Consider the following 14,164-nt stretch of genomic DNA (forward strand, 5'->3'; position numbering starts at 1 on the left):
AAGGCTTTCAAAGGGTTTGCCTTGAGATAAGGCAGCACTGGATTTAGTAGGTGCTTGGTCACTGAATAGCTCTGGTAATTCTTGCATCACACAATGATCCCTCTCACAGCTTCTTTGGGTGGATAAAGCTGATTGTAGTTTTGTCCTCCTGGCAGCAAGCTGCTATAACCAGCTTATACCACTATCCTCCTCTCCCACTGGACATGCGCCTGGGGAGAAACATAGGGCTTTTGTCAAGATAGTAAGACATGGATAATTAGTTCCCATTTGTGTTGAGAAAAAAAAAAAGAATAGTACTATATTGTAAGGTAGCTTTCAATTACTGAAATTGAATTGTCTAGAAATCCAGTGACTTTTAAATTACTCATTTTAAAAGCCAATATTTAATATCATCTTGTAATGTTATTGCCTTTTAGTATCACAGAATTTAAGATCTGCTGCACAAATTTTGAAGTTCTTGTTAAACATTCAGAGACTAAAATGCATTACCATTTTTCTTTTAATAAATACAGATTTTTGTGGACAAATTGATTGCTCAGTTATCTACATTACAGTTTTTCTTAACTTTCTTAAATTTAATTGTCTCATACTATAAAATCGATGCAGAGGATCCTTTAAAAAATTAAACTCCTAATGTGATTACTCTGATCATTTTCTTATCTATTTCTCCAGTGAATCCCCTTTTTAAAGTAACATTTAAAAAAATAAATGCACTTGAGGAATGAAATTCCTCACAAATCATAAATAATTAATTATACAAATAGGGCTTAGCCTACTTGGAGGGCAGCATTTTCAGTATCTCATCCTCCAATAACTTTTTTAGACTCTCCACGCTTCTTTTCAGCAGAAATAATAGCAAGAGAGAAGCGTTTCGCTTTTCAGCTGACAGTTTAGGGTTAAGATATGATTCCAGGTAACAGAAGCCAATGAGAGTACACCCAGTTGATGTTTGTGACATCATCTTCCAGTCGGAGTACACAGAACAGCTGAGGCAGCGTTCAGTTTCAGCCCGAGTGCTATTATGATGGATGTTTACATGTCTTCATTGAGAGCCAATTATCTTGCTTTTGTGTGAGGCCCAAGGATCACTCATGCTGCCAGGCTGCGCAGAGCACTGTTGGATCTAGCTGAACGAATTGTTTTTCTCTGTCTCCGGTAAGAGCCTGTTCCGTTTACCTTCTCATTCGAAACAGAGGTGGAGATGTCTAACGGAGAGAGGAGTGTAAAGACTGAGCAGGGTTACTAACCGGTGAGCTTTTAATCAAAGCAATGTTTAGCATCGTTAAAGAGAGGTAGAGATTTAACAGAGGGGATGGAAAAGAGCTGCTAATGTGTACCTGGCAAACTAATCCGTAGTAGGAAATGGATAGCAGGTATTTTAGCTTTTCTTTAGAAAAAGGAGAGTTAGTGGTACCACAGGACTGCTATGTTCTAAGTGTGTTTTAAATACTTATGTGTCTGAATACCGTTCTGCTTCATTTCTTCCTACTTTGTTAAAGGTAAAAGGATTTGAAGTAGTCAAGCCAATAGTGTTATATGTTTAAAATGATTTCCAAGTTCCTAATTGTTAAATGATAGTTCTTTGGGACAGTTTTGCTAAAGTTGTGCTTGGCCAACAAATAAAAGCATTTACTAAGTAACGAAAAGGGCTGTGTTTTGGGAATCAGCTTGAATCACTTTCTATGGAAACCTACCTTTTAACCAAAATGATATTGAGGAACAGGATAGAGAATTCTTCACCTGATATAAACTTTATTTCACTCACTGCTTTTGGGTGTCCGGGTCATAATGTGTTTGTGTATATATAGTTGTGAAGAGCTTTGTACGTTGCAATCTCAGTATTGATATTTTCACCTGAGGATCTCGTTTTTATGTTATAGCAAGACAGATAAGATTTCAGATACCGAACTGCTCTGGATATGTGATTTGACTCTAACAGGAATCTTTAAAAATAAAAGTGTTTAATTGCCTGGGAATGTTCGGAAGCTCCCCCAGAAAATTCAAAGAACACATTTAACTCTTCGGAGGTCTGTTATGATGGTGTAGATTTTTTAAGTTAAATGAGAGGGTTTTCTTTAGGAGAAAAAGACTGAATATGTGTAACTGAGTTTAACGTGCCTTTTATTTTAAAGAGTCTCTGTCACTTAGGTATAATAAACTTTTGGATAATGACTACTTCATTAGGTTTGATGGGCTTGTGCTCTGAATATATATTATTATTATTATTATCACCATCATCATCATCATCATCATCATCATCATCATCATCATAAAATATCTACCCTGTCTTTCTGAACCAGTAATTTTAATGGTTATAAATCAGGACCTGAGGTGTTCAAGTTGTGCTGAGAAGACAGCAGGGGGTTCTCATCAATGCCTCACTTCTCTCTCTCACCAGCCTGTTCCTGTTTGGCAGCTCTGGCCGTTACTCTTGTTCAATTTGTCTCCTTTATTCTACTCAAGCCTGAACAACTCTGAGCTTATAGTGTCCAAGGTGCATTAACACCATCTAAAGTAGGGGGCTTTTTGTCTCAGTTCAAACAATGTGGAATCAATTAAACTTCAAAAAGTTCCTAAGTGTCCACTGGGAGTTCTTCTTTCTTAGGGAAAGCCAGTGTTTGTCTATCCTGTGAGGTTCAAAAATCACTGAATTTGAAAAGATTCGAAATTAGGATTATAAAAGTTTCGGGCTGTGAATTCAGAGTGTAAGAATATATTATTTGGAAATGAAGATTGCCTTCCTCTCTTTTTCCTTAAGTTCTTTAAAACAGAACTGAATAGCCCACGAGTATGGGTGCTGTTTGGAAGCACTTATTTCCATATGCAATCAGTCTTGACTAAGAGACAGCATCACCTCCCTAACAATTAATTCTCCCAAAAGCTATTTGCATCCTTCTGTCCAGAGTTGACAGAGTCTCTCTCACTCAGTGAGTAGTCTAAACACTAAAGTTGTATTTTGCTGTGTGTGTGGGAGAGCGTTTATCTCAGTTTTAGCCCCTCTGGTCACAACTGCACTGTACTGGTTGAGATCGCTACGATAAGCAATGGGTATACCTAGGACGTGATTTGTCAGTCGATGCACTTCATTAACTGACGCCCTTGACGTTTTATTGCCTTATTTTTTTTTTCTTAAGAGAACGTATCAGTAGGATCACAGCAGTTGGCTTTCCTGCAAACTTCTGAGGACAATATCCCTGTGCAAGCAACATGGGTGAAAGATGTTATGTAGGTTACTAGGCTATGTTTTCCAAGAACAAATACTTGTTCTGTCTGACTTAGGACATTATTAGGACTTTATATTTTTGAATGTGTTTCTCTATTATCTCAAGGTCTTTACGTGTATCACACCAAGTTAATGGTCACAAAGGACTTAAAAAGAGCTAGAATGCATGGAGAGGAACAGGCAGTTTTCTGTGCATTCTGCATTTCCCAGATCCTAGGGAAGAGGAGTTATCACACTTGGAAATACTTCCTTTTGTTACAATTTATCTATTTTAAATATATACTCTCTTTTTTTATTCTTCTGTACACTTCAGTGCAAGTCTTGTCATCAGAATGTACAATACTGTTTAGTTTTCTAACTTTTCAGTTCAGGTACTCAAATAGACCATGAACATTAGGCTTTCTGGTCAACTCTTTACTTAAGCAAAATATAGATACTCTGTGGGTTTCTTAGTTTGATGTTGTAGTGTTTTGAAAACGTGCATATGCAAACACTAAACAGAATAATTGTGTGTTTCAAAATTTAACTTGTGTATTTTACGGAAAACGAACATTTGCTTTTAAAGCCGGTCTGTGATTAAAATATTGTACATCTAAAGAAACAGAAACTTGTAATTTATAGTAGGAATTGTAACTATGCTTCAAAGCTCATACATTCAGTAAACCAATAATAGATGGAAGGGACTTGGATTTACAAATATCAGATAATTGATCAACCAATCAATTCATCCATCACTCTCTTTTCACAGGGTTAGTTTTCTAACCAAGTGTGAACTCTTCTTCTACTCTGTGACAAGGACATTTCTATGTACATAGCATGTACAGTCGAGAAATCTAGAAGAAAATCATACATTTTCTTGCTTTTTATCTGACAAGGTTTTATTGCTAAAGTCCAAAATACATATTTATATTAAAATATGGTGAAGAAAGTTCTTAGAGCTGTCTAGAAAATGAGAGATAAAAGTTGAGGGATAGCCCTATTGATATTTTTTAAGCCACCTAAGTAAGGTACTGGAATCCAAAACAGATTTCTGAATCTTTTATTCAGATTTGTAAATGGATCTCTCAATTACTTTATAATAAGCATTTGACCCTACATGTTTTTAGTGCAATGTGGCAAAGTCCAAAACATTTAACATGGAAAGAATTGTTTAATCATCAGGAATCTCTGGCAAGGCGTTCCTGTGCTTATAAGATACTTCCAGACAAACTAGCCTTTTCATCCCCTGTTTTACAACAGAGCTCTTAGCAGTAAAATACATTGAGTTAATAGTTCTTTTGCTTTGAGTAGGGTTCAGTCACACCAATAGACAATAAAGCATTTGGGACCTTTTTCTTTTGTATTGATAAAAATGCACCTTTCAAGTGGTAGTGCCATTTCTAAAGTATAAAAAAGGAGACAATATGCAACTTAAAATCTATTTTTTCCATAGTGAGAATTCTATTAATATTAGTTCTTCAGATAATTTGATCTAACTCTAATATTTAATAGCTATCAAATTTGTTTGCAGATTTTAAAGAAAAAGATGTGTGAAATGCAACTTCATGAAAGAAAATCAGCCTATCCATAGGACTTATCAGTTGAAGAAACCGGTGTTGGATGGGACTGCTCAATTAGCCACTGAAGAGCCTTTATAACCATACGCATGTAAAATGTGGAATAATTCAAGCTTAAATTAAGCACAAAACATTCCACTTTAGGTAAAGAGTTCATATTTCAAAATAATAACCCTCATCATACTGCCTTTAACAAAGCCCATATGTGGAACATATGTAGAATTGAGTAACAAATTCAATAGCTAAGATTACGATTTTTAAATCTGCTTCTCACCCTAGATGGAGCATCATAGTACAGACTTTGAACTTTCAGAATTGAGTGAGTGATGAGGACTTTCTGGTTTCACTTTCAGAGAGAGTTTCCATGAGACCTGAGAGGGAAGGGAGTCTACTACAGAGGCATTACTGAGTTGGTGCTTTGCCAAAAAGTTTCAGGAGGCACCAGGCCTTGGAATAAATTATCTTCACCTAATAGCATCTCCAAGTTTATTTTTATAATGTTTGCGATGAAGGCAACATAAATTGAGGTCCAAGCACTCTTAGTGTCATATTCTACTGAAAAGAGAGAATTAGCTATTTTATGTGTTATTGTTTTTTTTTTTCAATCTAGGAGTCGGCTAAGGTAAGAAGGTCATCCTGGCCATAGTATTTACAAAAGTCGTGTTCTACTGATGTGAGAGAGCACCCTGCTAAATATTCGAGTGTGCATCCATGGCATTGTGTCTATGTGGGAAATCAGTATTCCTAGAACTGAGCAGAGAAATTCTGATGGCAAGTCAGTCATATGAAACAGTGGGCTGAAATGTGAGATAGAGCAGAATAAAAGATTTCCCATGATTGACAGGAGTATGTATAAATTAAGTTCCACGAACTTTCCTGGGTTTGAAATACAGGATATCCTCTAATCAGGTTAGGGAAGACTTCTGGTCAACCAAGCAAGAAAGTGACAGAGCGATCCTGCAGGCTTCTTTGTTTGCATTCACTGTGGTGAGAGGAGTTCTGCTGCCAGACAATTTGAGTAAAATTGCTTCTCTCGCTCATTTATATTGTTTAGGTTTTCACACAAAAATAAGGACGAAATGCCTACTCCTAGGATTGTTCTTAAAGTTGTACTCTTTAAGTTGTTTGTGCTAATTTTTAAATGCTGAGGATCCCAGGTACATGTAGTAAAAGCTCATTCGTGCCTCTTATTCATATTTTTACTGTTGGCTACATGCTCAGTAGCGTTTTGTGTGTATCTGTGAGTGTTCATATGTTGTGTGTATGTGAATCTTTCTCTTCTCTCCCCCTTCCCACCCCTCCCCTTCCCTCCCTCCCCGTCCCCTCTCCTTTTCCTGTACCCCACATCCCCGTCTTTCTCTATCTCTCTCTTCCCCCTTCACCCTGTGTGTATGCAGGGGGTTGACTATGAGGACTATGAGACCTATGAGGCCTTTTTAAATACTGATTTTACAACCATTTAACTCTTATATAGTATAATAATTCCTAATATTTGAACTAATTATACTAACTATACTGAAAGCAGGGATTTTAATGAACATTGGGAGTAGATAAAAGCTTCTTACTGTATATAAATACACTGATATGATTCTAAAATATATAAGTTAAGACCTGGATTATATGATATATCACATATACATAAAGTTTGAAATGAGTCAATTCTCACCTCAATTGAGTCTATTTATTTATATCACACTATTCTAATTTTCAAAAGCATATTGGTTCATGTAGATAATGAGGTCGATGAAATTAAGCTGATCTCTTTTTTTATTTCGAGCTGCTCCATATGTTAATAAACTTTTAGAGGAAGAATAAGAATTTTTACTTTTAAAAGGAGTTCATACATGCATGTGATATGTGTGCAGATTTTTCTTATTTCTTTTGTGTCAATGAAACATCTACAGGTATCCAAAACTTTTGTGAAGAGTGCCACAAATAGAGATAAAAATAGTCCTCTTTCATAAGTTTGTATCTTAGAGATACAGTGTGGTAAGGAAATTATAAAACATAAAAGAATCATCCAATATTTCAGTTGTTATTCTTTGTATCTTACAGCCCTGATTCAAACCTCCAATTATTTCAGGCTAGACAACACATAGAGTTTGAAGGTATGCACACAATGGCCATGAGTAAGTCTGCTCTGAAGCAGCTGTTGGATTAGAAGACAGGACAAAGTTGTATATAAATACTCATAATATATTGTGTTGCCAAAAGTACTGGGGGAACATAAATAATGAGTACATTATGTTTCCTTGAAAAATAAGAAGAGTTCTAAAAAACAAACTATTGAGTATTTAAAAACAATTAGAAAGATTATCTATGATACACAGTTTATGCTGAAGGGCATCTGATAAATACAAAGTAAAAACTATCAAGAAGAAACACAGTGGGTTCAGACAAAGCCTGCAGTGAAAAAAGAAAGGCATAAAGGGGAATTAAAAGTTAATGTCAATCTATCAAAATAGTTACTGAAGGTTTGCAAAGAAATGGCTGTATATAACTGGTTATAACTGGCCACAAGTGGCTTCTTGGCTGGAAGCTTGTTGGGCTCTTTGATTTCCAAATGCAATAGATAGTTTATGACAAAAATACCTTGCTATAATTTTGAACAAGTGAGAAACGTTTCCTAAAGGAGACCAGATGAAGAATTTTCTTGAAGTGTTTAACTTAATCTGATGTATCAGAGGAACAGGAAAAATTCAAAGAAGATTCTTCATTACAATTCAACTAATGTTATGAGTTGTCTCATCTTATAAATTTATTTGAAATTATGGGTGATAGCCAGTAGCATAGCTAAACACTCAAGAGAGGAGTATAAATTTACTTTGTGACACCGTGATAGGATGACCAAAAGCAACTTTGGAGAAAACCGTGTATTTGGCTTCTGGTGTTCATCACCAGGGAGCCAAGGGCAGAGACTCAAAACGTGGGCCTTGAGGCAGGAACTAAAGGAGAGACCATTGAGCAATTCTGTTCACTTCTTTGTCTTTATTGATTGTTCATCATGCTTTACTTTATAACTCAGGTCCATCTGCCCTGGATAGCCACCTCCTATACTGGGATAGACACTTCCAAATCAATCACAAATAAGAGAAATCTCACAGAATAATGTTGTGCTGGTAATTCCTCAATCAATGTTAAATATTCCCACTTGAATCATGTTAATATCAGGTTGACAAAAACTAACCGAAGGTCGTTTTCTTCTTAGTGTAGGTTTTTTTTTTTTAAATTGCCTTAGTAAGGTAAACCCAAACTTATGTAGGGAGTACAGAGAGTCTACGGCTGCTCTAAAGCATTTCAGTATGAGTTCATCAACTTATACACTAATGTTAGAATCAAATATACATTAGTATTTGACACCCAACAGCAGAAAAATAATATTAAGCATGATCTGTGGCTACCCATACATATAGTGTTTTATCACTGTGTAGGAAAAGACAGATAGAACAGTGGGAAGTTACAATGTTATACTAATAAAATACATATACTGGAGAGGATGGGACAGGTTAGCTCATGAAAAACCAAACCATTCTTCTTGGTTTGAGTAGTTTCTATTTGTTTGTTTCTTTTGTCATCTACGCATGTGGAAGTTTTATGAATTTAGAGGTGAGCATGTGGAGGGCAGATGTTGACATTCCATAAATGTTCCATATTGTACTTCACCTTGTTAGTTATTAATAATTATTTTAATAATAATTTCAATAATAATAATTTTACAAGCTTTATTTTTTAAAAAAAAGTCTATGACTAAATAACACCACATATCAAATTAGGTGAAGATATGGTGTACCAACTCAGTAACATTCTATGCAACTAGAACTAGCATACAGAATGCAAGCTGAGAAGATTAATCATCAATGTTACACTTTTAATATCAAAAATATTGTATATACTTACCTGCTATCTATACTACAAAATTAAATCTAAGACGACAATTAGCTTTACATATTCTTTTATATCTCCCATTTATTACCTGATTTACACCTTTCCTTTCACCCTTATTTTTCACTTTTCTTGTTCTCTTTTCTTCATGTTATAACGAACTCAAAGGTAAATGTCCATTTATATACATGTATTATTAGATTCTGCATATGAGTGAGAACATTTAGTTTCTTCCTTCTGAAACTGTGTGAACTTCACTTAAAATTACACATTCTGAATCTATGAATTTTCCTGAAAAAATTAACTTATTTTTCTATTTAACTGAATTGTGTGTGTTTACAAACACACAGGTACATCTGTGTATATTTATTAATTTACCAAATTGTGATGATGCATTTCTCTGAGTATGGAGTACTAGATTGATTATAATTGTTTCTATAGTAAAGAAAGTAGCAGTAAGCATTGGAGTGCAACTATCTTGTTATACAGAACTACCTGGGTATATTCCCAGGAGTGGAAGGGTAAGATCAGAAGTCAGTTCTAGTTTTCAGTTTTTGACAAATTCAAAGTTAACTGCCACAATAGCTGTATTAATTTGCAATCCCACAATGAATAAAAGTTCCTTTTATCTACATCTTTTTTAACATATGTTCTCAAGACTCATTGGAAATACCTTTCCTGAGGTGAAGTAGTATCTCGAAGTACTTTTAATTTACATTTCTCGATGACTAGGAACATTGAGCATTTTTGGAATGTTATTGCCACTTATGTTTGTTTTTGAAAACTATCAGTTTATTTGCCCATTCATTAACTAGAATTTTAATACTTCTGTGCTTAATTTCTTCAATTATTTCTATATTCTAGATATTAAACCTTGGTTGATAGAATTTCCCCCATTTGTTGGGCTCTCTGTTAATCTCTCTCTCTCTCTCTCTCTCTCTCTCTCTCTCTCTCTCTCTCTCTCTCAACACACACACACACACACACACACACACCACTCCTTCACTCCCTCTCTCTTCCTCTTCCCTTTCCCCCCTCTCTCTTCCCCCCCGGCTATTACAAGTTTCTCTACACCACCATACCCATATCACCCTGACAAACTCAAACTTTTGAAAGTGTAAGCAAAGTATGAAAGGCTGCAACAGAAAAGTTTTTAAAACTGAAGAAGGAGTAGACCTGAAGACAGAAAATGGGACAGACTACAAAGTAACATATTTGCTTGAAGCTATCTCTAATATCTGCCCATAGCTGTATGGTCCTAGGATAGCTTTGAATTCCAACCTAAGGTGTTTATACGAAGTGTTCTGTCAAAATGTTTAGCATCTATTAATGTTCCCTTCTAAATATGTGTGAATTACAGCATAGTTATAAAATACATGTATTTAAAATTTGACATTTGAAACATATAAACTCTAACAAAATATTGGCAATATACCTCTGTAAATCTTGTTATAGATATAGGGATGGAAACTTAGATTGCATAGATAGGAAAGACTATGAAGATGTAAGGAGTCTGCGATCGAAGTGGAGTTGGTGATCATAATACTTGAGGTACGTTATAACTGCAAGTGCTGTAACTGAAAATGTAACTGAGATTGAGGAGGTCAGACATAAGAAAGGCAAAAACAGACTCAAAACCTACGAACGAAGAAAACTGTACTTTAAATTGAAAGAAGGTAACTGGTGGCTTTGAAGTAGACTGAGATGCTAGATGGCCAGGTGTCCAGACGGAAATTGATAGTTAGGAATTGCAGTCATGTTCAGACAATTTAGAATTGAAAGGCAATAAAGACCTGCTAGAGAGAGCTGTCAAGTAATGATGCCTTCCAAGATGAAAAACTTTATTTGGTGGTCAGATGGGTAAAAAAGGAACATTAAAAATTCAGACAGGAGCTTATGTCAGTGATGTTAGCACATGGGAGGGAGCCCAAGACATCAGCATTGCCCTGGGTTCAATAAGCTACACGGAAAAAATCCAGGCTAGCCTGAGATACAAAATGATGTTCTCTTCAAGGAATAACCACAACAAAAGGTAGCATTAATTGTGAAACTTAATCTTCCTAACTTGTATTAATATATCTACAATGATGTTTCATGGAAGATCTCCTTACCTTTGCAAACTGTATCATAGGAAAAGGATTCCCTTATATCTACTAAAGATGGTGAAGATTATTTTACCCAGAGATGGCTTTATACTTAGGAGAATTACTCTGATTTAGTTCCAAGTCATTTCTTAGAACATAAACGAATATCACTTTTTATCTTCTTAAGCAGATAAACAAATTAGGCTTCTGATATTAAGACATAAACCTCACAGAAGGTCATGCAATGCTCAAGGTGTCATATAAAGCACTAGGTTAAATGTGTCGGGTTTTATTTTTATTTGTTTGTGTGTGTGTGTGTGTGTGTGTGCATGTGTGTGTGTGTGTGTGTGTGTGTGCGCGCGTGCGCGTGTGTGTGTCTATGTGTGTATGAGTGGTTCACCTGTGCATGTACACAAAAACATTGAATACAAAGCTTCCTATAACTTAAATTAGACAAATTAAGTGAAAGGAAAAAATAGACATATGATCAGTGTACATTTTCTGATCTATAAAGAAAAATTGAGCTGTAATGAAGATTTTATTGTAAAATGTAACTATATATCACAAGGTTTATCCTTGTAGGCATATGGTGATAAGAGTTCTTAAAATATTTGTTAGAGGAAATCACTTTCTTTACTTATTCTCTTCCTGATTTAGGAAAAGGCAGACCTCCTTTGAACAATTTAGAGAGAAGTAAAACATTATCTGTGCAATTTTCAAAGCAATGTGAAACCTGAACAAGGCAAGATACTCTTAGCCTAGCATCTGACTAAGAAGAAAAATTGTTATGAAGCATGACTGCAGAGAATGTGTGGTCACAGGGTGATCCTGAAACAAGGCCTTGGCATGGCTCTTTATGACAAACCATGGCCTCTCAGGAGTATAGGTCTGTTTTCAAAGCAATATTTGGTAGTCAGACTGAAATACCATCTCTAGACCCCATCAACAAAGCCAGGTACACTTAAAAAGTCAGGCAAGCACAGAACAAATAGAATCAAAGCAGGGTGTGGCTCAAAGTAAGACAGAACACAATATCTATGTATGGTTAATGGGACTAGTCAAGGAGAGTGAACTAAGAAACAGGAGTCTCATTTCCAGGCAGACTAAAATCAGAGCCTCATCCCAGAAAACTTGTACTAAAACTACATTGATACCAAATATGAGCCAACTGGGAGAAAAATGATCCACGACATTCTGCATAAAGATTCTGAAGAAATGTCACAGAACCTAAAGATTCTTTGCAAGCACTGGCTGGATTAGGAGCTCCACTAGAGAAAGGTGGACAACTGGTCTACTTCTACTCACCCTATCCTTTGGTATATTTGGTTGTAGTCTATAGTTTCAGTATTTGTTAAATGTATGTGCTTTAGAATCAGTTGGCTTGGTGATTATTTCTGATTTTCAATGTAATAATGTATCCATGAGGACAAAAAAAAGGAAAGAAGGAAGGAAGGAAGGAAGGAAGGAAGGAAGGAAGGAAGGAAAGAAGGAAGAAGACCTTCTTCAAGCTTCAGTTACCTCTTCAGAGGATTGCTGTAAGGACAAGAGATGACAATTGCAGCTAGTCCATAGATTCCATACTTCAACTGCTCACAAAACACAGCATTAAATATTGGTACATGCTCCCATGTTAGAGCATATCTGACACGTGTCCCAGTTCATAAATTACCATTAGTGACTTCTGTAGAACATTCTCAGCACCTCTTCCGTGGGGTCCAGAATGTGCTTTGGTATTCTGAGAGAACTTGAATGTTGCTCATCATTTATTTCAAATGATCGTTTCCTTCTCTGCATCTTCCATTAGACTCTAAGAGCAATATGTTTGGGAGATTTTGTAAGTTGCATCTACTACTTTTTCAGCAATATTAGCATTGAGTAGAAGCTCATTCAATGCAATTAAATGAAGTATATGGTGAGAGGCATACATCCTCTGGAAAGATTTCTTAAGTTGGGTGATAGTATAGTTAAACCTATAAATATAACTATATTTATAACTATATATAATATAACTATAAATAAAGTTCATTTCACAAGGTAGCAGTGAAACCCTCCCTCCGCTAATCTCTGTTCTCCTCCTGTCCCAGTAATATTGGTAGGAAATTTCATCTTAAAAGAATTTTCCTCTGCCTCACCTGCCATGGCACCATCACTTTGCTAAACATTTCTTTTTTCTTTTATTGGATATTTATTTATTTACATTTCAAATGTTATCTCCTTTCCCAGTTTCCCCCTCAGAAACCTGATATCCCTTCCCCTTCCCCCTGCTTCTATGAGGGTGCTCCCTCACCCACCTACCCACTCCATCCCACCTCCCTGCCCTGTCATTCCCCTACACTGGGTCATAGAGCCTTAACAGAACCAAAGGCTTCTCCTCCCATTGATGCCCAGCAAGGCCATCCTCTGCTAGATATTCGGATAGAACCACAGGGTTAGGATGGTGGTTTAGTCCTTGGGAACTCTGGGAGGAGGGGTCTGGTTGGTTGATATTTTTGTTGTTCTTATGGGGTTGTAAACTCCTTCAGTTTCTTCAGTCCTTTCTCTAACTCTTCCACTGGGGATCCTATTCTCAGTTCAATGGTTGACTGAGCGCATCTATGTCTGTGTTTGTCAGGCTCTGTCAGAGCCTCTAAGGAGACAGCCTGTATCAGTCTCCTGTCAGTGGGCACTTCTTGGCATCTGCAATATTGTCTGGGTTTGGTGTCTGTATATGGAATGGATTCTCTAGGTTGGGCAGTTTCTTGATGGCCTTTCCTTCAATCTCTGCTCTACATTTCTAAAAAACAATCAACAACTTATATTAAGCACCACAATCAAAGCGTGACATTGTAGAAGGTATAGCACATGTGTCAAGCTTGATTGACCATGACCATATGTTATGGTTTGGATGAACTGAAAAAGCTTCTTGTCGATTATTTAGTCCCTAATGATGATATTTTGGACCCTGGCTCATTGGTGCCTTCCTTTCTCATTGTTTCTTGACCCATGGGGTGAGGGTTCTACCCATGTTACCTGCAAAGAATGATCTACTTCACTATATGTCCGGAATCCATACAGCCAAAGGAACATCATGGGGAATTGTAATGAATCTGGAAATATTCTTCCTTTCAGTAAGAATATCTTACTTTCAGAAAGTTTATCTTACTTCCTTTAAGATGGTTTTTGTTTCAGGTGATTTGTCACAGCAAAGAAAATTTGGCTAGCATAACATGCCTCTCGCAAGGCTTTGGTAATGTTCATTTCCATAAATATCTCCTTTAGGTTTCTATTGGCTTAAGTAACTTCTCTTTGGGAAAAAATAATTTCCACAAGCAGCAATGTTTCTGGAGCCTGATTGGAATTTTAAAGAGAAAAAGAATCTGTATATATGAATTTAGAACTGTGGAGAGAGCTTTGAAAATTTTAACCATCCTTTTATTTAT

The 14,164-nt window shown here is 36.1% G+C and overlaps 1 protein-coding gene across 2 annotated transcripts in view; it reads left to right on the plus strand.

Moving 5' to 3' along the window:
- Nucleotides 1-447: 447 nt before the first annotated feature.
- Nucleotides 448-14,164, plus strand: part of Mgat4c (MGAT4 family member C) — a 209,026-nt gene continuing 195,309 nt past the window's right edge. Inside the window, exon 1 of one of the 2 annotated variants that reach the window (XM_032911855.1) lies at nt 448-1,373. The gene's annotated coding sequence lies outside the window, so the exon portion shown is untranslated. The remainder of the gene's footprint in view (nt 1,374-14,164) is intronic. The other variant, XM_032911873.1, reaches the window with a different exon arrangement.

The sequence above is a fragment of the Rattus rattus genome, chromosome 1 (assembly GCF_011064425.1).
Source record: "Rattus rattus isolate New Zealand chromosome 1, Rrattus_CSIRO_v1, whole genome shotgun sequence".
NCBI classification, from domain to species: Eukaryota; Metazoa; Chordata; class Mammalia; order Rodentia; family Muridae; genus Rattus; species Rattus rattus.